This window comes from Choristoneura fumiferana, chromosome 18, assembly GCF_025370935.1.
Source record: "Choristoneura fumiferana chromosome 18, NRCan_CFum_1, whole genome shotgun sequence".
Classification (NCBI taxonomy): Eukaryota; Metazoa; Arthropoda; class Insecta; order Lepidoptera; family Tortricidae; genus Choristoneura; species Choristoneura fumiferana.
This window is the reverse complement of record NC_133489.1, coordinates 5,442,961-5,469,613: the sequence shown is the minus strand read 5'-3', so window position 1 is coordinate 5,469,613 and position 26,653 is coordinate 5,442,961. Positions and strand designations below refer to the sequence as shown.

The following is a 26,653-nucleotide window of genomic DNA, read 5'->3' as shown; positions in this document are numbered from 1 at the left end:
GATATCAAAAAGGTTACGATAACCCGGCACTGAACTGTTTGCTGTTTTTTATCATTCCTAATTGTCCAAATAAAGTTAAGTAATCAGTTCTTGGCCATAATTTGTTTGCTCAAATTTACTTACACTCTTGGTAAATCTCATTGCAACTTATTTCTTAATAAATTGTATGTATTTTGCAAGCTGTTTACATCGATCATTCTTACAATGTTGACGGACGTATTTGTTCACACAGCGTCCTAAATTGTCCGTGTTTACGCGCCCTATAGTTGCTACCGAATTTGTTTACAACCTTTAACATGTGCAGCGGTTGCGTAACATACGATAAGGATAACTGAGTGCCCTATTTTAGTATCGCGGTGTATTATATTATGTCACAATATCTTCCGGCAGCGTCACTGCTAACGCTAAATAGTACATAACATATTTTTTTTTACCTCTGGCTGTACTGATAACCTTCGGGATTCAGGGATATTTCGAAAATTATTGTAGTCTTCAACAGCATCCTGCGAGCGAATTCTCGCGTATGACATCGGTTAGTTAAACAGATAGATTCGCCGTTTCCGCCAACCCGAGCGCTAAAGTGTTTACCACATTATGTAACACACACATGCCATCGACTAGAGATTTATCTACTCTTGTTGATCGTTGGAAATGTTGAAACTGTGTCTCATTCGACCCAAATTTTTCGCAAAATGAACCAACGTGTTTATTGCTTGATAAATTAGCGGCCCAATAAACTTAAATGTTGTTTTTATTTGATATAAGTCGGTTTATGTAAGTGCTCTAAAAACTAAAAACATTGTGCGTAGGTGCGTGACGTTAGTTTAGACTAAGATATATTGTATATAGTAAGCAAGCGCATGTTAAAGTAGTGTTTAGAAGGAACAATCGATTTTGTCTTCATTGCCACAGGATAAACTGTGTTAATGATGTGTTTTAAAGCTTGTCGCACCGTGTAGTCTTGAACGGATTAAGCATTTAAAGGGCTCTCAACCTACTTACGCTTTGATCCTATGGCTTCACGCCTATGCGCTTTACCCAGTAACTATAATTCCACTCGATCAATATCAATAGGTACCCAGACGGCCCTTAGGCACTTGTCCCACCGCCGACGATGAGCGAGAAGCGAGTAGAGCGAGTAACTAGAAACGAGTGGGCGAGCAGCGAGAAGCGAGTGTAGTTTTGTCGCTCGGCTGTAAGCGAGTGTTTGCGTGCGACGGGCGATTACTCGCTCCACTCGACTCGCTCGTGCGGGGCGGTCGCCAAGCTGACATCGCTGAGCGAGTATCTATAGCTCAGCGAGTTTTATAGCTTGTCGCTGCGACAAAAGATGTAAGACCGAGTTCTCGCCGACAGTGTGAACAGCCAGCGATCAACTATTAATATATGTGTCTCTTTTACTCACACAGGATCTTATATCTTTTGTTCGTTTCTTGAGCGAGAAAATAGTCGATAGCCAATCGTTTCCTCGCTGGCGGTGAGACAAGTGCCTTATAAAGTTTGTTGAATCAAGAAGATTGGATTTGGAGTGTAGGCTTAAATTGCTTGAATTTATTGCATTTATCCAATGCAATTTATTATTATTAACAATGCTAGCTTAAGCGATAATGTAAATGACAAATGATTAAACTGCAGTAACTCAATAAATTTATTATGTGTCATGTAATATTTATGGGTCAATCAACAATTTCTTGTTTTTGTGTGTCACTACTGGTAAATCTATTTTATTTCAAAAAATATAAGACATACATTGATTCTATTATGTTAATAATTTAATTAGATTATCATCCAACAACTGAACAAAATATAGAATAGTACATTTTATAATTTATAGATAAATTATTGGTTTTCTAGGGGACACATTTTCACTTCCATACAAAAATTTCGTGTCCCTGTGCATACATTCAATGTTTAATTTCGTCTTGGTGTAAAAAAATCGTTCACTGGTATTTAATGTTATGGGTTATTTAAATAAAATACTGCATTTAGTATCTTAAAACGTTGTGCCAATCTACAGAACTTGAATATTTAATTTTACAGTACAGTTTAAAAAAGTGTCCCTGTGAAAATAAAAAATACTAAGTCCCCTAACTTACCATTCTAAAAGTAGGTGTAAATGTAATGACGTCGCATGACCTTGGCTAGACCAATAGACAACCTATCTGAATGTCACATGACTCGGTCCGCCATTGATGCGGCATTTTTTAGCATTGTTCATTTTGTCTGGGGCTCTTACACAGGTACGGTGTCTTTATTCCAATTCTCCTGACTTACCGCGATATTTCATAAGTTTTTTATGATTGTGGTTCAAAATAGAGCTTAATACATGGCATGACGGTCTAATATTCTAAAGCAACTTGTTTTATTTTGTGTTTTCGTTTATATTATGCTTTTTAATGGTTTTTACATGAATTTGTCTCTTGAGTCATCGTCCCCTAGCTGACCTTTTCGGTGACCCAAGAGACTTTTTTGGTGAGTCATGAGACATTGATCTGTTTGTTAAAGCAATCCGTAACTGAATTCACTAAAAGCTATAATTTTAGCATTAACAAACTTAACATTTTCGTATTTCTCAGGATTTTAAATATCGGTGCCCCTGTTCTTCAACGTATCTCCTCATTTCTGATTCGATCCAGTAGAGAAACCCCAAGCATAGCTCTTTCCATTGCTCTCTGAGCAACTCTGAGCCTATTTATAAGAATATAGTGAAGCACCTCGTCTCGGATCCATATGCCATCACTGACAACACACATTGTTCAAAGACTTTCGTCTTAAGGCACTTAGGAATTTTGGACAAAAAGACATTGCAGAGTTCCCTGAGCTGCCCATCTGAGTTGGATTCGGCGATTGACCTCCTTGTCGAAGTTGGACCCACCTAATTGGATGGTTCGTCCTAAGTCCTAGGTATACATACGCGTCAACAACTTCAAGAACCAAATTCTCAACCAAAACAAGGGTCGACACTACATGAACATTCGACATGACCGTAGTCTTGTCCCTGTTCATTTTGAGGCCCACCCGTTGGGAGACTCGATTGAGGCCTTCGAGCATCAAGCTGAGTTCTTCCATCCACTTTGCCATGAACACGATATCGTCGGCAAACCGATGGTGCTGATGCCTATTCCTTTCCATTGCAGAAGCTTGAAGACGTCTTCCAAAGCGGCAGTAAACAGTTTCGGAGATATGACATCTCCCTGTTTGAAGCCTCTTTTCAAGGGAATTGCCTTCGAACTCTGTTCCTGTACTCGGACCGAAAAAGTGGCGTTTTATACAAACACTACACATTTCGATATACTGATAGTCAATACGACATCGCTGGAGAGACTCTAGCACCGCCCGCGTTTCAACCAAATCAAAGACTTTCTCATAATCCACAAACGCTAGACATAGCGGCAAGTTATACTCTTTGGTCTTCTGTATGACTTGCCGCAGCGTATGTATCTGGTCTACGGTACTATATCATTTTCGGAACCCGGCTTGTGCGGGTGGCTGGAAGTCATCGAGCCTGCGTTCGAGACGATTTACTAAGACTCTGGACAGCTCCCTGGCACCCCGGAGCTTATAAACATGGCTCAATAGCGAGATGGGCTTATAGTTCTTCAATAGGGCGTGTCAAGTCAGTTGCAACATCGTGATTTGAGTTGTTTTTGTGAAAAAGGTTTTTGCCCATGTCGCTACCCAAGACATTATCAGCTACTTCACATTGGAGACACATCATCATCATCATCGTTAGCCTACAGCAGTCTACTGCTGGACATAGGCATCCTCCACGGCGCGCCACAACACTGTCTCCAGCCCCTCGCATCCATCCGCCGCCAGCGATCCTCTAAAGGTCATCCATCCACCGTGCCTCAGGACGCCCTACACTACGTTTTCCCGTCCATGGTCTCGTCTGCTCCACCGTTCATCGGTCCTGCGACATACGTGGCCAGCCAAACGCCACTTCAGCGTACTAATTCTCTGAGCAACGTCGGTGAGTTTCGTTCTTTGTCAGATTATGTGATTTCGGATTTTATCCTTCGAAGAAACCCCTAGCATTGCTCTCTCCATAGCTCGCTGCGACCTTGAATTTGTTGATTAGCCCGCAGTCAAAGTCCACGTTTCAGCTCCGTAGGTTAAAACTGGTAGGACGCACTGGTTGAAGGCTTTCGTTTTTAGGCACTGAGGGATGTCTGACGACAAGATATGCCAAAGTTTCCCGAAAGCCCTACTGTATTCGCCTATTAGCCTCTTTCTCAAAGTTGTTTCTACGGAGTTTTATAGTCTGACCAAGATAAAGATACTCAGACACAACTTCGAGCGTGGCGCCACCGACGGTAACTGGTCTCGGAATGACATGACTGTTGAACATAACCTTGGTCTTGTCTAAATTCATTCCGAGACCCACTCTTCGGGAAGCATCATTGAGGCTTTCAGCATGTCACAATCCCTGCAGCGACTCTGCCATTATAACTATGTCGTCGGCAAAACGGAGGTGAGAAATGTATGTGCCATTGATATTTATGCCATGTCCGATCCAGTCCAGCAACTTAAAAATATCTTATATATTGGAGACACACCTGTACTCAATATTGACGACGCCGAGGTATTGACCAGTGGTATTAATTAATGAAGAGCTCAGTTCTAATGCTAAAGTTTCATTAAGTAAAATTGCTATAATGCTATGCAATGATAAAAGCTAAAGTATAAAAAAACACATTTGCAAGCTCAAGTCCATTCCACTTTAAAAGTCTCTTGAGTTATCATTTCGTCTCATGGGTGACCAAAAAGTAAGCCTAGTCAACTTTAAAAGTCTCTCGAGTCACCATTTTGTCTCTTGGATAACCAACTTGTCCCCAAAAAAAGGCCTTAGTTTTTTTAATTTTTCACACAAGAGTTTCACGGTACTCGCTTTTTTTTTACACGATTTGTTGTTAAATGAAAGAGGCAAATAAAACTTATGATGTACGTTTTAGTTGAATTAGATAAAACTAATAAAAGGCAAAATATTTGTACACTTTTTGTCACCAGTGACTCAAGAGACATAATTAGTAGTTATAACATTCTATATAAAATGTGTTTCACAATATTTTACATGTAAAACCGATATAAATGTGTTTATTTATGTATTGCACTGATTAGATCTTAATCAGCATGCCGTGTTATCTAATTATATCATGGTTACTCAGGGGACCACTTTTGAGCTCGAATTATGTTTATGGCTATATAAAACATATAATAATCATACAAGTCCGCGGCAACTCTCGAATTTTAAAAATTTAATATGTGTTCTACAATAAAAGCATATATTTATGTAAATAAATCTACATTTTTATTTTGATTTGTTCTTTGCCAAAAAACAAGAAAAAGTTGATTGACCCTTATATGTTGTGGCCTTGTTAAATGAGGCACGTGATTTGTAATGAATGATTAACTGGTTATTTGCTGGTAACAATTTTGAGTCTTTTTTATTATACTTACTGTTGATCTTATCCTTATCTCAACCTGTACTTCAATGCTTGTTTATTTGTTTGTATGTTTGCATGCCCCTACATACTACTACTGAAACCAATTCCATACTTTCACTAAAGCTACAACCTTCCGTGATTAACATGAGCTCTTATCCCGGGAAAGCGTAATGTTCCCGCGGGATGTATTTAGTTAAAGTTGCGGGCAACGGCTAGTTAACAATAGTTGTTCAGTAAAAATTCTGCGTATTTATGTCGGATCCAGTCCAAAACACATTTTGGAACAGGTTGGTCATAATAACAAATTTGCACCACATAAGGCCTCCCAAAGTCAGGTGATCGAAATTGCATCATTCTATTGAATTGACTCACAAAATGGTTAACCGCCCGCCTCCAGCGATGATGTCATTTTACACAACCACACAATATTTTCTTCGGCGAGAGGCTACAAAAACATTTCATCCTGTCTCAAGTATTGACGATCTTCAATTTATAGACTTACACAATCAATTCGTTTACCGCTTTCTCCTTTTAGAATTTTTAGAGCTCATGTCGTTTCTATGCATGAGTAGAAATTGCTAGCTCGCCATAATGTCTGCACCGTTTGTGACGTCAGAGCTATGAACGAGCTCTATGCGCACGCGACCTCGAAGATGTAATATTATAGAATAAACTGATCGGACCTTCGCTTTGTCGTTTGCATCTGCATTAAACATATACAATTCGTTTTCCTTTACAGTAACATATTAAAGTCTTCATCAACATCAACATAATGATGCAATTTGCATCAAAGCGGATAATATATGCGTTATGTTAAGGCATGTACCGATATTTTTCCACTTCAACAGAATATGAAAAATACGAATGTTTGTTCTCGGGTCTTGGGTGTTTAATATGTATTTAAGTATGTATCTATCAATATAATTATATTTATCAGTTGCTTAGTACCCATAACAAAAGCTTTGCTAAGCTTACTTTGGGGCTAGGTCAATTGGTGTGAATTGTCCCGTGATATCTATATATATATTTGATAGACATCACTGGTCTACGTAATAATCGTTTATAAATGTTTTAAAAATATAATTGTATTCTACAGTCGTGAAGTAACTGAGGCTTTGGGTAAGAAATGTCACTGACGTCATCGGTATGCGATGCAACCGGTCGGACGACTTTTCCCGACGTTTCATAAATCTTTGCTACTAAAACAAGGTACGGTGCCACGAATATTAAGTTATGAATCTTAATCTGAAGTGTTTAAGTATTGCGTGTTATAACTGAAATATCTGTCAACCTCGAATAAAAGTTCTTGAAAAACTTGTATAAAGGTTTTTTAGTCGAATTTAACTTACCACTAGCTGGATACTGCCATTGGAGGTTGGCTTGTAACAGTGTATATTTTAGTAATACACTGCAACAACTTAAGTTAATAAACACTTCCTAATTATTGCCTTCGTTTGTAAGTGCAGTAGTTAGTAGTTTGTAAGTGTATCTTCTGCGTGTGAGACCTGCGCGGTGACCAATGTATTCGTCGACTTTCATTGCGCTAAAACTGTCACAGTTAGCAGAACAACTACATTGTTAAAAAATGACCGTTTGGCGTTATTTTCAGTAATCAAACTTTCATGTCCCAAAAGAAAACATGGTTTTGACTATGGTTTTTCGATTCAAAACCTGACCAGATCGTTATAACGACGAGTGAAGCAAGGAAGTGTTAGGTTGAAACCGTGAAACAACTCACGAGCCGAACAAACAAAGCGAGCGTCCCTCGTAAGCGGGTGATGAGTACCAGAACTATAACCATATTGTATTTACTTAAATTCTACTAGGAGTGCGATTTTTAACTCGCATCTATAGACATACAATTCTAAAATCTGAGTAGATATTGCTACAAACCTGCAATCAAATTTTCAAATGGCATTCTCACTAGTGCGCTTTTAAAAATAATTGTTAAACCAGCTAATTTCATACATAACCTAACCAAGTTAGAAAAGTTGAAAAGCCACCTCGATTAAACTAGCTTCGATTAAAAAAAAAGCTCATCAAAATCGGTCTTCCCATTTTAGAGCAGATATTAGCGTCAAACTTGTGACACCCTTTCTTTTTGCGTCGGGGGTTAAAATGTGTGAATACGTAGTTACTCGGTAAAACGAAATTTGCTGAAACAGTAGGTATCCAGCCTTGGGCACATATAGAAATATCGTGTTCGGATTAAATTTGAGTATTTATCACCAAAGTTTTATCGTTTGTTAGTTTCATTGTTGACAATCATTATATTGACCTTGTAAGAATATATAAAATAACTTAATCGTAAAACTCACTTTACTTACGACATGCATTAACCGTCTCATATCAGTTATTATTTGTATGTAAAGCACCTTAGGTACCAACATTACGATAAGAGATACCTAATAAAAATCGCGTGTAGGTAGTCAACTTTATTTACGTTTCTCACAAACAACATTAGCCTTTACTGTTGACGATCGATCACCTTTTTTTTTTATTAAATCTAGTGGTGTACGGGCCTACGCTCTTCCTATTTTGTAAACAACTTTTTTGCAGATCATCATAAAATTGCGTTTTATGTTCTCGTGCATTACGTCACCGTCGCCTCAGTTTTTATTTTCGCGCCATAGCGCGTTTACCCATCTCTCTTCCTCGTGCTCTTCACGCATCGGCCTATCTCGCTCGCCCACTGCTGGCGACAAGCCGTCTGGTAGTTTCGGGCGGCCGCCGCATCGCAAAGAGAACCCTAGGTCACGGTCTTTGAATACATTTTCCTCGAGTACAAGCACGCTGGTAATAATCGCTTTTCGCACCGCTGCTCCCTAGATGTAGACGATCGGCCGTGAAGTAGATATGTACCACGTGTCTACTTCTCGTAAATACCGTGGCCTTGTACAGTATTTTGCCGTCGGACTCGAAGGGACCACTTCCAGATAGATAGAGTTTATTTACTCGGGTTTAGTAAACAAGTATGTTGTTATTTATCAAGTTCATTATCTTCCGGTAATATAAACATATTGTATTTACTTAAGGAGCTTCTTGATAATTTAACGTTATTACGGATATATTTAAGTATAGGTATCCTTATTACAACGAGAGTTAGTTCACCACAATACAAATTCACTGCGGAACAGGTCGAGAAGGTCAATGTAAATTTAATACTCGCACTGACGATGACGTTGCTTTTCACAAAAACTAGGAGACCGTGAAAAATACAAAGAACAATGGCGATTGTCCCTTACGCACGGCTAATAATACAGACATCTCGACTAGCCCGAGCGACTGTTGACCGTGCCAAGTAATACATTAACATCTCATTGGAGATAGCATCTTGAAAACACGGATGGACTGACAGACGAACCGACCACGAAAATTCGCCAAGACAATGACAAGTCCCACGCAATGTGAATCTTGATGCTATCTCCGCTTTAACAGAGTACAAATCAAATAGTCATCACGAAACTGTTCAATGCTTTTACATCTATCATGGACCGGATTCGAATCAACATTGATATCATAAAAGATATTTGAATTATTGAACAGGAAATTTAAAAATAAGCTGTATATTAGCTTGTTACTGTAATGTTTTAAATTATGCATCTAGCTGTAAACCGGTTAAGTTTCTCTATAATCTATTTGCAAATAATTTGTACGAGATAGTCTTGTACCTACTAGGTATAGGTAGGCAGGCCGATTGCTGTTGTGGGACCACGCGTGTTCGCGTGACATGCATAACAATTTTTTATTTTTTTAATCTTATCCACCTTTCTTTTTTTTCTTTTTTCTTATTCGCCTTTGTACATCTTATTATCCTGTGTTCTGTTATTTTCAGACTTTAGACCTCCTGGGTCTACTTTGTAAGCTATGCTGCAACCAACAACTCTAGTAGATGTGCATAGTATTGGTTACACAATAGTGTTATTATTATCAAACATTGAGGTTTTGAGACGTTTACGAACTGAGACTAAAAATTTGATATTTAAAATTTCATATAATAATGTTTTTTTGGCCTTTTATTTCCAATCTTGATGCGTCACAGGTCACAGACCCAATTCACCTTATAAGTAATTAGTGAGATCTGTACGAAAGTGTCGTTTATTTTTCTAATTTACCTAATACACAAACCGAAAGCTTTAACTAAAGAAATAGTACCAATTGAATTCAATAAAAGCAAATGGACAAAAAATATTCTTTAAGTTTTCTATTAGTAAAAACAAAAACTGTTCTGTTTTTTACAACACAATACAATACATTCTTACCATGTATGTATGTAGTATGTAAACTCTTTATTGTACAAAAGAAAGTGAACAAAATACAACACGAATAAATGTTTTCTTTCATTCTTTATATTCTATGGAATATAGTCTTATAGATTTTTTTTATTCAACTGGATTGCAAACGACCAAGAAATTAATAGTACATTGTGTCTTAAGGGCGGTAAATAAGGAATTACGAACGAGAGTCTATTAGAAGCCCGAAGTCCAAGACTGAGGGCTTTAATGAGTCGATGTTCGCACGCCATGCAGTATCACACTCATTTACCGACCTTGGGCTTCATGACAACAAAATGAGTACGGGCAATGACTCATTTACCGACCACGGGTTTCATGAGAAGCACATTAAGGTCGAGGGTTTATTTGGGGGGTTGCAACCAAGGTAGCCTGCATGTTACGACACTGTTTACGAGCAAGTGTGATGAAAACTCATTTACCGAACTTGGGCTTCATGACAAGAAAATTTGTCCGCGCAATGACTCATTTACCGACCACGGGTCTCATGACAAGCATATTAAGGTCGAGGGTTTTATTTGGGGGGTTGCAACCAAGGTAGCCTTCATGTTTTGACACTGTTTACGAGCAAGTGTGATGAAAATGGTTTTTAATAAAAGTCTACATTTTATTATTTAGAGAACTAAGGACACCGCGTTGAATTCGACTGCTCTCTGCGGTGGTCCTTACATTGTTTGTTTTGATTCCTGTTACTGATTTCTTACAGTTCTTTAAATAAAGATTGACTCACACGGGTAGTTTTATGGCTGTCTATTTTTACTGCTCTTTTTAACCCCCGACGAAAAAGAGGGGTGTTATAAGTTTGACCGCTATGTGTGTCTGTGTGTCTGTCTGTGGCACCGTAGCTCTTAAACGGGTGGACCGATTTGAATGCGGTTTTTTTTATTTGAAAGCTGGTTTTCTAGCGATGGATCTTAGACATGATTTATCAAAATCGGTTCAGCTGTTTCAAGATCATCAGCTCTTTTGTTCGCTGCGGTAGGAATCTTAGACGCATAATGGATATTTACTTTACTTTCAAACATATTTGGGACCTAAAAATTTAAACACCCATGTATGCTATATAGCTATGCAAGATTATGGAATTCTCGGCCTGATGCTGCAGCCAAGATATCCACAACACTAGTAGGTACACTCTTAATAAAACTATAGCAGATATATCGTGTTTGGGTTCGTTTTGATCAGTATTTGATTCTACAAACAATGCAATAGTGGCAACAGGATGAGCTGCCGCTGCAGCCAGGATATCCAGCACAATAGTACACTCTATAAAAAATAATAACACATATGTCGTGTTTGGATTCGTTTTGGTCAGTAATTGATTCTACATACAATGCAGTGGTGGCAACACGACGAGCTGATGCTGCAGCCAGGATATTCAGCACACCAGTATACTCTTGAAAAAATAATAGCAGATAGGTCGTGTTTAATTCCTTTTGATCAGTATTTGATTCTACATACAATCCAATGGTGGCAACAAGATGAGCTGATGCTGCAGCCAGGATATCCAACACACTAGTACACTTTAAAAAAATATATATCAAAGTTTAAAAACATGAAATAAAAACTTAAATTTTAAATTAATAATACTTTAAAAAATACAACATATTTAGTTTCATGTTAACCTTAGCGGTCCCCCGACACCGACAACGCTTAGATAAAAAAATATTACTAGATACTTTATACTAAATTAACTTAGGCTAATTTTGCGGGAAATCAGCATAGTCCCCTCGGGATAGAGATAAACGAATTTTGCGCAGATGAAGTCGCGGGCAACAGCTAGGTAGCGCATAATTATTTTTTACTTTTTAATTGTCTTTTCAAGCAGCGTTTTTTTTTCGGGCGTTTTTATTTTTATTTTTGCTGGCGTTTTTTTAAGTCGGGGGTTTTTTAAATTTTAATTATTACCGCAGGTATCACTCGGATTGATTGATACACCATCCGGTTTATGATATTACAATCATCGTTAGAGCTGTTTACGCTACTACCATTGCTTTTCGAGCTACGTTTAATGTTAGGAAATCATGTTTCATTTAAATTTTCATTCATAGTTCATTTCATTAACGTCATTTTCAAACTCATTTATCACAATACTTCACCGCCGAAGTCTTTATAGGCACGTGGCATCATAGTCATTCTCGGAATGAGCCCGAGTGTCGCTGATAGCCATATTGAGTGACGGATGTCTTCCTGCCAGTTTTCTTTTAAACAGTTTTCCTTCTATTAATTTATTCTTTGGCATATATTTGATCTCTACGTCGATGTCGTTAGGCGGTAAACGCGGCTTAGTTGTTGTACTTTTCACGGCAGTGATCGATTTGGCTGCGAGAGTGCGTGTAGGCGTCGCCAGAGAGCCAAAAGTTATCATCGAACATTTTCTCTACTCTCAGGCGCACGAATTGTTACCTTGAAATTATCAAGGCGTTGGACAATTTATACTAACTAACTCAATTACTATTGCTATATGCGAAGAGTTTTTGCACCAGGACGCGTATAGCACTAGAGTCTTAGAGTTCTATCCATAAATTATAGTGGAACAGTTGAACAATAGTTTTTTCACTTGTCATACTCTAAAAGTAGGTCAATATAGCCTTACGAGGTGAGTATTTTAGTCCCTAGGGACTAATTAATTTTTTAATTTACTTCGGGCGACTTCGATAAACTAATATAGCCAGTACTTACTTAGTTTTTGGCATAAAATAAGATTGTGTGTGGAACATTTTCATGACGAAAATGTTACGTTCTTAGTCTACGTGATCTTAGTTCTATGCTTTTTCCGCATAGAAGGTGTCGCCATTCTATTTATTCGAATTTGTGTATGGACCATTTCACCGATGCGATTTTGTTATATCTGTGTCTGGTTGGAAAAAAATACTTACCGCGAAAACCTTGAAATTGTTGTAGAGCGTAAACCATAAACGATTGAAAGAAATTGATTATTCTCACAATGTCGTCAAGAATAGTGAAAATTATGATGTCGAGCAATGAGCAAAAGTCATAATTGATAATCTTTTACCGCCGAAATCTAGAAAGATTTATTTAAAAACCTATGAATGTTTTATGGACCGGAGGAATAGAAACGCATTAATTCTTTCACAGAAATTACAATTTTTTCTCGCAATCGAAGTGAAAAATAGAGTTTTCAACTCGAAACTAAAAGTCAATATAAACCCTCGGGTATATATATATTGGCTTATTTTTGCCCCTCGATAAAAATATACTATTTTTATCAAGCCATTTATATTTAATCAGAAACCAAGGGTACTACGAACATAAGCTTGGAGCAAAAAGCTCGCCTTAACGTTCCGTGGCAGTCGCAAAAAAGCATGACATCATGCCTTTTAATTTAACCGCAGCGTACGAAGTCCGTATTCGGAACCAGTTTGGAGCTGCAGGCTATCAAATCGCGATCGATCAATCCACGAAAAAATTACAGTTAACTTTACACTTAGGTATTTACGACCTAAATAACCGTGACGGATCTGTCCACAGAGACAACTAATATTTTATTCAATGAAGCGCTACGTTTGGCTGTTCTACAAACGATATAATTGCGACAATTTTATAGTGAACAAAAGCAATATTAATCTCGATGTGGAACGGACGGATATTAATATCATAGTACTGCTATGTGATCAGGGATCAATTTTCGTTAATGTCTCGAAACAATAGGCTATTTACGCTCCTACTAATATATATAACGATTACACGAACTTGCTTGAACGTGAAATATGAAACGTTAATGCGCAATTAAATTCCGTTCGCATAATTTCATGTCACGTTTTAAATATGCGCTCAATTTGCATTTTTTAGGTACCTAAGTAGGGTGATTGCCTGTTGTAAAGGGAGATGATAAATAAAAAATCTGTTACTCTTACTCCACCTAGTTTCGTCGCCATTTCTTCGGCGCGGGCTCACGCATCGTTAAAGATCGAGGCAATGTAAGTATGTGTGCCATTGCCATTCTTCAGTACAATTCCATCGCACCATCATTTCTTTCACCTCACGCACTCTTCGCAATTTCATCCCGCGACTTTTTACAGACGTTTTTTGCCCGCATCTCAATAACGGTGGAACGAAACAGAATAAACAGTTTTTGTAAGAGGTTTTAGGGGTCCCTCAATGAACAGAAAGCCTTCGTGTTTTATTAGTTAGATATGCGAATTAAAATGCGTTAGGACAAAATTTACTCTGCTTACAACAAATTCATTCATTTATCATTTCATGAAACAACTAGCCTTGATATAAATACTAATATTATAAAAAATAATTATGCTGATTTTATTCAGTTACTACCAACTACTGAGGTATTTATAGGTACATGGAAATTATTAACATGACTGTGATAGATGATTAAAAAAAGTATCTGTATACGATATTATTTTTAAAAGAATTAGAATCAAAGTAAATTCCTACCCAGCAAACCTGCGTTTTAACCAGAGATGTGCGATCCACCAGAGTAGTGCTATGCAAGGATAGGTAGATGAAGCGTTTCTATTGGTTCATAAAAACCCATTCCTGGCAACACATCCTCGCCATCTCTGGTAGAAGCGCATGCTAAGATATGTACATATCAAGTAAGAGACATGTGTTCTGAACTTCCTCGTCATACTGTATAGCAATAAATAACGACTACACCTTCACAAATATTTCCTTTTGATAATCTGAATATCTCAAGTATTTTAAGACTGACAATGATTGATGGTCCTTCTTTTTTGCTTTGAATATATTGAATTTGGTATACATCTCCGATGACAGCTACAAATTGATAATTTGAACCAAATGCACTGTTTTTGCTTGTATTTTTTATCCGCACTTTATTTAGCAGTACCAGTTCGTATTTGATCAGTAATTTAGTCATTTGCAGAGCAACTTCGGTTTGCATAATTTGCTGCATAACTTATGTCACATAAGTTGTGTGCCTTTGTCACATAGGTAGGTACTTGTTAACAAAATTTTCATGTTTTAATATTGTATTGTCGGTTCATTTATGTCCATGAACTGGACTATTGCATTGTAAATGAATCTCTAACCTCTAACTTGTATTCATTGTTACCACTTATATTTTTAATGTTACTTTGCTAATCATAATATTTACTTGTCGCATGGGCGTTGGTCGCGCGGCTTCTATCACTCTAAGCTTAGCCATCATTTTCATTTATATATTTCGCAGACCTCATTACCGTTAATTTGCATATAGAGTGGGGCTTCGTGTTGCAAGTCGTCCCTTCACTGCCCTAAGGGAACATAATAGGCACCCTGCGCAGCAACCCGTGCCCGTATCTGTTACACGCTTTAATTAACATTCATTTGAACTACAGCCCGGACACAGGGCGGCCACGCCGTACAAAATACGCGTTCTTGAATCTACATAGGCACGACGACGTCTGTACACGCGTCAATGTGTGCGTAAGCTGCACAGGGCTGACTATTGCAAAACCGTATAGTACTATAAGTGCTACCAATGACATTTAAAGGTACTCATATGTAGGTATGGCTTAGATATGTGCATCTTACCTATTTCGAGGGTATTCTGGCAAAACAGAATAAGTGCAATTTTTTTTTAAAGTTACATACATAGGCATACTCAATGTTTTCTGCTTTATTTATCTAGCAAAACCGTATAAAAAATAAATATTGTGCACTTATCCGGTTCTGCCAGAATATTCTCGATATATTTAAACCTACTTAAAATGTGTCTATCTGCGTATTTTAAACATTATTATTTTCAATTACAATAGATATACGTCTACAAACTTAAAATAATCATTCTGTACGTAGTTATTTCATGTATTAATCGCGTTAATCTGAAATTAACGTGATTTCTGAAAAATCACTATTAATTCAGAAAAAGGAAGTAGGTAGAGTACCGTTACGATTTCGCAAAATTATTGCTCCCGAACTTAGTGCCGTGCGGCCGACACACATCGCGTCGCGCACCCGACTGCTTTCCTGCGGTTTTCCTGCAATCTGCGCTTGAGGGGTGGGGTAACTCGAACCGGTGCGGGGCGGAGCGTGGCCATTCTGTACGTTAGTACTATTATATATTCTGTGACCCGGATTGCAGGATTGCAAAGTACAATAAATTATAATTCACTCCGACTGTCTCTCGGATACCTTTTCCTTTTTAACACGCTTATAATATCAACTTCACTTGTATCTCTAGAGATCTCTGAAATTAACGAAACCTTTCAACTCAATTTTCACCCACTTCTTACTATTGCATTTATACGAAACTTGGCAATAAATGTGTTTCTGATCACAGTGCATTATTATGGTATCATCGAGCTGATATAACGATTGAGTCGGAAAATAGACACCGGAACTCTAAGACAGAACAATGTATCCTAGCCATATTCGGGCTTATTAGAACAATACTAACTATACTACCCACTAGGTATTTTGACTAAGGATGATCCAGGTTCTAATAATGAATCAATCAGGTGGGCACTGGAACTCAAAGACAACGATATTTAGCCCTGCCCTGCTCTAGCCCTGTTAGAACTCTGTAGAATGTATGTACTGTGTATGTTTTGACCAAAGGTAGTTTCCAAGGTCTGATGATAGAGCAGTTAGGCAGTTACCATCATAGCGTGTTTTTAAGTTTTTCAAAGTTTTTTTGTTTTAGGTATTTGAAATGTTGCTTCTTCGGCATTACCCATAAAAATCCAATCGTTAGTGGTTTGCATGATGCCGTGTCCGTGTAAGTGTTGTTCAGTATCGAAGGTCATCAAAGTTATCGCCCAGATAATTTGAGCTCCAGTAGCAATGACTTCTTATTCGATTTTAATTTTATACTGCCAGAAACCAATTAGCATAATCAATAATCCATCAACTTGAGGACCTATCAATGCCTCATTTAACACAATGTGTGCAAAATTGATCGCAATAAAAATCAATGAACCAGCGAATTGTTTCATGTAATCGGACGCCCGTGACATTGAATACTAAACTCTTATGTCTATCGCGGCCAAAAGTTTTGTTCTATTGAATGTTAAATAAGGCAAAACTATTTAATATTCCTAGTCGGTTTACGAATTTTGCGATAGCTCATCTCTTTTCTTTCGCTCAACGGCACGACGCAATAACAATGCCGTGGTCTAACTTGGGCGATGATGTCAGCTTTGCTTCTCTCTAAATGATCACTCGACTCCAACCGCCTGCAGCATTTCACGTACGTAAACAAGTTAAAATCTTTTTATTCAAGATCTTTACCAGAAGAATTGAAACTTTTAAGGAAATTGCGCGTTTGTGAGACAACTTTTGATTTAACGTGTTTCTAGATAACCCGTTAACGCATCATTTTGTTCCATCAACTGTACTTAGTTTAATTTGTAATGTATAATTTAATAATTTGCCTCACTACTTGCAGTAATTATAAATTTTAATATCTTGCACCAAACCGGTTGTTTTGCAATTTGGCATGCATGCACTCTCGTAACTGAGCGCTCTCGGCCCTCGAGATCTCCGAAACCAATTATTAGCGTAATGCTCTTCTGCCATAAGCATTATTTGGAGAATGGAATTCATCACGAAAATGATAGAAATTACTCAAAGGCTTGCCTCCATGTTCACTCTTTTTTAAGGTTTATTTTATCTCTTTATTTTTCGCAAAGATTCTTAACAAACTAAGTAAATTACCTTTGAGCACGCTTGGACGCTCGGCTGAGTTTCGGTGTGACTTTAATCGTTCTCTGAGTTTGGTTTCTAAACTTTTATTTAAGAAAATATAGCGATCGTTATTTGCCAGCAATAAAATATGAACGCGATACTCTTTATGACATCGCTTATTAATACAATGGTACCTGACCTAATACCTGATATCGGCAACGTAAATTCCCATTCAGGAAATTTCGTCATTGAACTACTTACTGTTCTTTTTATATGTAGGTAATAACTCGTTTGCCGTGCTCGTTTACCTTGTCCGTAAACATCTACATTTTTGCTTACTATCGAAAGCAAAAAAATGTGTGAGCGAAATATGTACTTATTTTTAAATAAATCTTCTAAAATGTCTAAACATACCACCACTTATTAGTTTTCAGCTATGTTAGAAAAGCTTTGTCCTTAAGCCTTTAGCCTTTTTTAGCAACGATCATTGTAAAAATTGCAGGTTGCAATACAAGACAACATTGTTGCGTGACGGGCTTCTCACGACACATTAATTGATGTAAATCGTACAAGTTTACTTCGGGTTTGTAACAGCAAAACTAACTCGACTAGAGCTGATGGTACTTAAGATAGAATAAATAATATTATCGTTAGTTCATTCGCATTTTTTTTTTTTCAAGTAATTCGTCTATTTTGTTACTTTATATAAGTTTCAAGTTCTTCAATGAACTGTAGTTCATTTAATAGTTTGAGCGATTAATTTTGCGAAAAACTGTATCAGAAATTCTCGTTACAATTACAACCACACGTCGTAGATTAGTGAAATTAATGTTATATCCGCGAGTTATGTAATGATATTCATTGACGTTGCGATCGAAATTTTACCTATCAAAAACTAGTAAAATTTTCTTCACCATCTGCAACTTTTTCATTGTCTTTAACTACCATGTTGTGTTTTCTTTTCTTTCAACAGTTTTGTTTTGTTCTAAGGCTTTACAGCCACATTGCATTGTTACTATCTACTTCAATTCGTGATAGAACTAACTGTATTTTTTAAGTAAGTACTGATATGTTCTCAAAGTTTATACAACTCAAATTCATACTTCTGACATTGTGATGAAGATTTCAAAATAAACCAGAGGAATTATCTCTCCCAGTAGGTACTAAGCAATACTAGGAACCAATGACATTTATTAAAACGAGCAAAACATTCTTAGCAACTTTGTCGTGAGGGACGGAGTAGCTTTCATAGGACAAGCAGATCAGAAATAGTTTCCTTATTGCAATGTTAAACACGGTCGTCTCCTTTTTGCACGTGTAAACCATACCAAATTGTTGTAAGCCGTAAATATCATCCCACTTCCAAAGGTGACGACTGCTGTTACCTTGCAATATTTATTGGTGCACATTGTAAGCCGATTACTAAGGGTTCCTATAATCTATAATAGGATTATGTGAATTCAGTTTTCTCTGTTATAATTTATTTCGTTTTCTTGTTTCAGGTACATTTGGCATTTATCGTAGCATTTGCTCGTTCAGACTGCTAGTACAGAGGTAATTCTCGGGGTTTTAATTTAAAGCCGCGCCGCTTTCGTTGTAAACCCCAGCTGTTGGGTTGGGTAGACTTATTTTTGCTGTTAATGCCATAACGAAATATTTTTTCAATTCATCTCCTCGACCTTTTTGCGTGTGCAGTTCTCATTTATTACTTACGCCATTTTACGACAAGTAGACGTTGTCTCGTTTTATAAATTAATACGACAGTTTATATAAAAGTAGAGTATTGTTAGCAACCTCTGGATTTGATTGTTGCTTTAACATCTACTGGTTTTGAGTTGCAGCTTTTATAAACGTTGACACAAATACCAAGTCACTTTATTCTTAGAAAATCTTAATATTTGTTTTTCGTCATGTCGTTAACCTCTTTAAGACCAACAACATTGTGGTAATTATAGCGTCGAAAATGGTGCTCATTTTGCACGTCTACCGGTGATCAAAGCGGTGGTTACGAGACTGATTTTCAAAGTGACACGGATACTAATTGGTCGGATTACTCGTATAGTGGCCCTTCCTTAGGTTGATATTTTACGGTACTGGCGGTGCGTCGGTTAGCCACGAGGAAAATAGCTGATAATAATGGACTTTTCTGGCTTGCGGAAAACGTATTTCGGTAATTTTATAATTGAGGCGGTTGAAATTGAGTGACAGGTCAGACGGGAGCGGTGTGGCATATATATATTAAATTAGCGTCCATTCCGAACGTTAACCCACCATCTGCAGAACAGATGAGAATTACATTTTGTTGAAATTAAATTTAAAAATTGCACTGTTGCTATGCATGTAAAATAAGATAAAAGGTTCTTATTTTTAACCCCCGCCGCAACAAGAAGGGTGTTATAAGTTTGACCGCTATATGTGTCTGTCTGTCTGTGGCACCGTAGCTCTTAAACCGACTCTTGGACCGATTTGATTACTTTTTTTTTAAATGGGGTTTTGTAGCAATTGTTCTTAGATATGTTTCATCAAAATCGGTTCAGCCGTTTTTAGGGATCCGTAGCCAAAATGGCAAAAACGGAACCCTTATAGTTTCGCCATGTCTGTCTGTCTGTCTGTCTGTCCGTCCGCGGCTTTGCTCAGGGACTATCAATACTAGAAAGCTGTAATTTTGCACGAATATATATCTAACTAAACTATGCCGACAAAATGGTAGAATAAAAATTTCAAAAAACATTTTTTTTAGAGTACCTCCCATAGACGTAAAGTGGGCGTGATTTTTTTTTCTCGTCCAATTCGTCCGTCCGGAAAACTATATAACGGTCAAGTTTTCTTGAGAATTATTAGTAGTTTAAGAATAAATAGCAGCATAAGGTATAAAATATACCTAAACTTGGAATATTCCGTACAAAATACGAAATCCTTAGAAAAATATTACTTGATTTTTTCGTAATGGCTACGGAACCCTATTTCGGGCGTGTCCGACACGCTCTTGGCCGGTTTTTTAAGATATTGAACTTTGAAGTGACAAAGTTGGGGGTTTTCCAACTTTTTGTTGGTTAGGTTCCTCCGTCTAAAACAACTCAGATAAGTACAGTTTACTTACCCCCTTCATTCTGATATAATCTGATGGTACATTCTTCATAGACATATTGACAAGCGAGTTATGCAGCTTTCTTTATACTTAATCGATGTAATTTTCATCTGATCTACAATTAAATAAAAATGAATTATTTTGCTAACAATATCAGGACGAAGACTTAATTTTTCCAAACATGAGAATTCAAACCTACCTACTGCTGATATCGATGACACGGCAGAATTGTTGATTTCATTTGGCCTGTGGCTTTACCCGTTCCTTGCTAAAAATATGATGACACATGCAAACGTTTGTTCCCCGAACACAAATTTGAATTTTCCCTTTGGCACCAATTTGACATTTAATTTTACCCATTCTATTGTTCTTAGTACCCGTGCTATACACAATATCGTGGCGTGGGACATAAGACGACAAAGATATCACGGCTATTAATCTATGACATAGGTCAAACTCAGTTTGCTTGAAATAACTGTGCAACTGTTGCAAATTTAAACTAATGAATGCCACATTCGAGGGGCCAGCATAGACGATCATGGTTTCAGCTTACTCGTCCATGATTTATCGTGTCTAGTGCCAAACAATGACTCTGCTGACGACGATACAACACAACGGCGAGTCAGTATCGATCCAATCTAGGTCAATTAAAGAAGATATAAATAGTGCACCCCTTGCCGTTCATTGTATATCTCATATTTTTGCATTTTAGATATCCCGCAATGTCCTTTTGTAAGACTAGTTCAACTTCTCTATTTGTTTAAACAGGACTTGATACTCGGTATCATTATTTCTGCCATTATTGCTTAAAAGTAAAACCACTGATCATGCTAATCTACCTGCCAGTGAACGATTGCCCGCGCGCAACAATTTGATAAATCGTCAACGAAGCTGATCGTTTATACCTGACATTAGGACATGCTCAACGCTAATGGAGAGCAATGCTGCAATGGCCACGCAGGCTATTTCAGCTTGCTTTCTTCCCAGAATACCCAGCACACTTCTCTTCCTGAAACATGGCCGCTTTGCAATCCTGACACACTATGTTTACCACCCGTACGTCCAGTTTGTTTATGAACTTTACTTCGAAATAGAAAATCATGGAACAACATTACTTAATTTACGTAACTCTAAGTATGACTACAAGTAGGTAAGTTAGTGCGGCGTGCAAATCAAGGTGAAACCACCACATTATTTTCCCAATATATTCGTCATAAAGGTTCAATACCTCTACTGATATTCAACCGACGACCCCAATTACTGTCAGTCAAGTGTAGCAAGTTAAAAGACGAGTATGTGTAATTATAGTTATATTAAATGATATTGTAACGGATAACTCACGTCTTAAACCTAGTTTAGCTCGACATGTTCATTTAATGAGTGAGTTTCACGGTAGTTTCATGTTCAAAATTGTAATTATAGTTCTTCACAATTCCTCTAATTTAAATTTAGTTGTGTCGTGGTCGTGGTTTACCAACCGCTTTGATAATTGGTGTATTTCAATAGTTCTACGAATTCAATGCAATTGCACATAATTACACATGGTTGGTGTTTAAGCGGGAAAACTAAATTATACGTTTACTGGGCATTTACACGATCAAAATAGGTAGGTCATTTCTAAATGCCAAATGACTCTTAGGTACTCTATGTTGGTTACGAGTCACGCAATTTGTAAATTTTTTATGCAGAAACTGTTGCTTTTATGCTCTATGAAACAATTATATAACACTAGTGTTTACCCGCGGCCTCGCACACGTAAATCATTCCCGAAAATTAAATCGTAGTTTTCATTGACGTTACATTAAAAACAATCATATGTCAAATTTCATGACTCTAAGCCTAGCGGTTGTTGTTTCGAGATTTTATTCCTCATCCCAGCCTATATACGTCCCACTGCAGGGCACAGGCCTCCTCTCAGAACAAGAGGGCTTGGGCCATAGTTCCCACGCGGGCCCAGTGCGGATTGGGAACTTTACACGCACCATTGAATTGCTTCGCAGGTTTGTGCAGGTTTCCTCACGATGTTTTCCTTCACCGCATAGCTCGTGGTAAATTTGAAATGTAATTCCGCACATGAATTTCGAAAAACTCAGAGGTGCGAGCCGGGGTTTGAACCCACAACTCTCTGCTTGAGAGGCGATAGGTCAAACCACTAGGCCACCACGATTTTATCCCTATCCCGTGGGAATATCAGAATAAAAAGTAGCCTATGTCCTATGTGTTATTCCAGACGTCCAGCTACCTACATACCAAATTCCGTGGGAATATCCTGTATCCTAGTATCCTATGTTTTAATCCAGGTTATAAACTAACTTTTTGCCAAATTTCATCCAAATCCGTCCAGCCGTTTCAGCGTGAAGAAGTAGCAAACATACTCGCTCAAATTCAAATTCAAAATTCCAAACCATTTGGAGTACACTATATCACAACATTAAATTAATATAGTTACAAAAAAAGTGCAGACGTCGTTTTACTACTACCTACTTTTAGCAAGTTAGGTATAAGTTTTTAACGTCGCAAATATAAACATTGTCGTACATAGTATGTAAATATTATCTTAGTTGCTTAGCATAGTAGTATTTCTCAGAACCAGGGCGCAACGCTACTGAGAAATAAACAAGGCGATCTCTTAATTCTTAATTGCATAACCGTGAGAACGTCAACTACTTACAAAGTTAAATTTACACGAGTATTCCCCCGAAGACCCGGTACTATCCTGTTATTCTATACGTCTTCGGAGTTCTGGAAAACGTGCTTGCATTACTGTTAGCTATCCCGTCGGCACGGTTTAATTGATGTGAGTTTCAGTTACAAGTTACTTGAATCCTTTTGTAATGAGATCCTGGGGTACTTTTACTTCTGAATTCACTGCGATTAAATTGATGACTTTTACGTTTTGGTTAACTTCTACGTGCCTTGTAATTTTGTTTTTTTCTTCGCAATAAAGCCACTAAAAAAATATTTTTAGTTATTATTATGGCATTTTTATATAATATACCTACAGTGTGTTCGTTGTTTATTACATTAACATGATTCAACTTGCCTCCAACTATGCTACCTAGCCTAGTAATAAGACCCTCGAGGTCGACACGTCAAATGCTTGGACATTCTTCATAAAAGCTTACACAGCGAATGTCATCGTTATTATTATACGGCAATTAACTACTGTGTGGTCTAGTTTAAACGCTAACCACATAGAACATTATACCTCATATCCCTGGTAGGATTTGAAAGTAATATAAACATTTGTAAAATACAAATAAATTATTATTTTTGGAATATTTCCCAACATTCGTATCATTTTTGGGACTCTAAAAATGCAGCTAGCAAACGATATCGCCAACCCACAAATCCCTCACATTGCCATGGCGATATTTTTGAACCGGTCACCGGCGTCGTCACGTGACAGAGGCAATGAAAATGCAATTAAGTTCTAAAATCAACGTCGTTATTGGAAATTGTTTGTTGCTGCATTCTCCCGAGTGCGTTTATTTCTGAAACCTACAGCGTGATATTTATTGCGTCGCACTGTGACCCTTTTTGGTGCACGTGAGGTGACTTGGAGTAGGTACTCCAGAGTGAGGTTTCTCAGAGATAAAAGTTAATCGCGTCACGAGCGTGAGCGCGTCTCAAGGATGCGCTGGGAATGTTGACGTCGTACGTTGCTCTTGTTTGTCTCACCTCACATGTCCCTCAAATTTCTTCGCATACAAACGACACAAAGTATAGCAGTAATGAACTGGCTAATGACAGTGACAAGGCGTTAAAGTGCCCAGTTACTTTTGCGGTAGACCATACTTTTCAATCGTTAGGTATTCCTGGTATTTGTCCTCGTCAGAAGTTATTTATGCATGCAGGTATTCGTCTGTATCATTGAAAAACAAATAGTAAGTGTATGATTCTAAATAATGGAAATTAAAAAAAAAAATTGTGCACTTTTTTTGCTGACTGCTTTTTGTTGACTATAATGTAGTACTAAATTATACTTGCATTGTCATCCAACTTAAATATGTATACCAAGTTTCAAGTCAATCCGATCACTGGAAGTGGGTCAAATGAACTTGCAAAATTTGACGTAACAACAACAGCTACAAACAATCAGGGCAAGGTAAATATTTTACTTGTTTTTATGCAAACCTGAACCTCACTCAGTGAATTCCAAGTCAGTTTGAGGGTAAAAGTCACAACTTTTTTTATTGTTTATGCGCGATTCTCAGCTAGCATACAAAATTTCAGCATTTATGGCCATCGGAAAGTACAAAACTAGAGTACTTTTCATATACTGGGTCTGTATACAGACCAGTGGCAAAGCATCCATAGAACTCTATTCCCACCGGCTTGCCCAATATTTATAAAATAGGACAGGACATACAGGATATATGAAAGATGTTAAGTGGTCTTTGCTTCGACTTTACCACGGAAATATCTATTGCCACGACGCCACTGATACAGACAGACCTGCATCCCTGGGATGGGAGGGTGAAAATTTCAGTGTTATTAATGAAAAGTTAAGTTTTCTGTTCTTTGTATTTGTGTATGCATTCAAGACTCCGTGCCATTTTCAGCTTTCTAGTAGTGTCGGTATATTACCCTAGAGGTTTTGATGAGAGTGAGTGGTCAATAAAATCTCACGTATAAACCCTAGGTCAATGAAACTTAGTGTATAATATTCCATAACTTCATCTTATCCTGTAAATTTGAGCTCTCTGTTGTTATCTGAGACGAAGCTATGAGGGTTTGAAAATGAGACGAGACTGATCTAGAAAAGATAGGTAAGGTTGTGCCCGCCTGGTGTTTTGTTCATGTTACACTCAATGAATCGCAAATAGTGTAGGTATAGTGTGTAGACAAATAAATGCCTCGTACATAATGAACGGAAGTGATTACGTCAGCGATTTTATCGTAAACAAGTAAATACTAAAATTTATTCTGATGTTTTGATCGGTATTAAAAGTGATAATGTAAATTCAAGTATTAAATAACATAAATGTAAGCTAAAATATTTTACGTTGTAATTCTGACAGAGTCAACTTTACAATTGAACTATACTCGAGCATATTATATAATTATACCAACCAACACACAACAAGTATGATGTGCAATAACAATATTAACTGGCAGAAATCTAGCAAAGAGGTACTTTATTACCTACTTAAATTGCTCGTAGTAAGTTGCAAAGTCATCGTTGCCACAAGGTGCGCGGTGCGCTTGCGACACCGTGTATGCCGCAAATTTTTCTCTATAAAAAACCTATACGTTTTTAATTTCGGTCAACGCTCGAATATTCCACTCATATTGACCAGCCTGATATCGGTATTTTACCAGGAGTTTCCTTTTTTCTAATAAGAAAAAGCTTAATTGGTTCGATTTTCTCTGAAAGTCTTGATCTAGTCTAGATGATCGTCATGGTCTAAATTAGATGTAAACTTGCAAATCTTTTGGTATGTCATCTCCAAATGAACAATTTTACGAGGCACCGAGCAAAACTAGTACAGTGCAGTGATCGCAGTACAGCTCAAGCGTCTGCGCTCGATCGCTCGTAATGAGAATAATGATGGAAGCTTGCGCCATAGATCAGCCGGGGAACGCGTGCGCGGATTGCCGATGGCGGGAAATCGCTGACACTTGCGTAAATACGCCAGCTGCTGGGCTTAGCGTGCCTTTCGTCCGAGAATGCACCTCTTAATCTCTATCACTGGTAGTTTCTATAGGCGTGCCTTGAACAAATCGGAGTCTAAAATCATATTGCTGCACTTGATTGAAACCTTGTTAACATAATTTATTGAAACATTCCAAATTTTAATGCGCCTTCTAAATCTTACTTGCATTATTTTCCACAAAATAGCGCAAATAATTTAAAACAAATCTTTCAATTTAATTTAGTTATTATTTAACAAGTAATCAAAAGCAATCGGGGTGACATTTGTAAGACCTGTAATGTTTACGAGTTACTAGTGCAGACGCATTAGTGTTATAATTGTTATAAAACAGTAGTAAGCAAACTATCACGTTTTACGACACGTTGCTAGGGGAGTTTCATTGAAAATAACAACTGGGTCATATTGCATCAATCGGGCGATGCACGCGAACACTAAAGACACCATGGCAGTGATTGCGAATGCAACTCTGTAATTTTCTCATATCACGAACTCAACTCCTACATTGATTACATGATTACACATGAATCTAATCATTTTGAACACGAATTTTGTAAA

General features: G+C 37.5%; 1 protein-coding gene and 1 long non-coding RNA gene across 3 annotated transcripts in view; one reads left to right on the top strand and one right to left on the bottom strand.

The window, feature by feature from the left end:
• The window catches only part of LOC141437778 (uncharacterized), a 166,531-nt gene that overhangs the window by 97,021 nt on the left and 42,857 nt on the right, over window positions 1-26,653 (top strand). The window lies entirely within an intron of this gene.
• On the bottom strand, window positions 4,429-4,984 carry LOC141437782 (uncharacterized). The gene is made up of 2 exons (XR_012452421.1): window positions 4,594-4,984; window positions 4,429-4,559 (listed from the first exon to the last, which is right to left on the bottom strand). It is a non-coding gene; the product is annotated as an uncharacterized lncRNA (long non-coding RNA).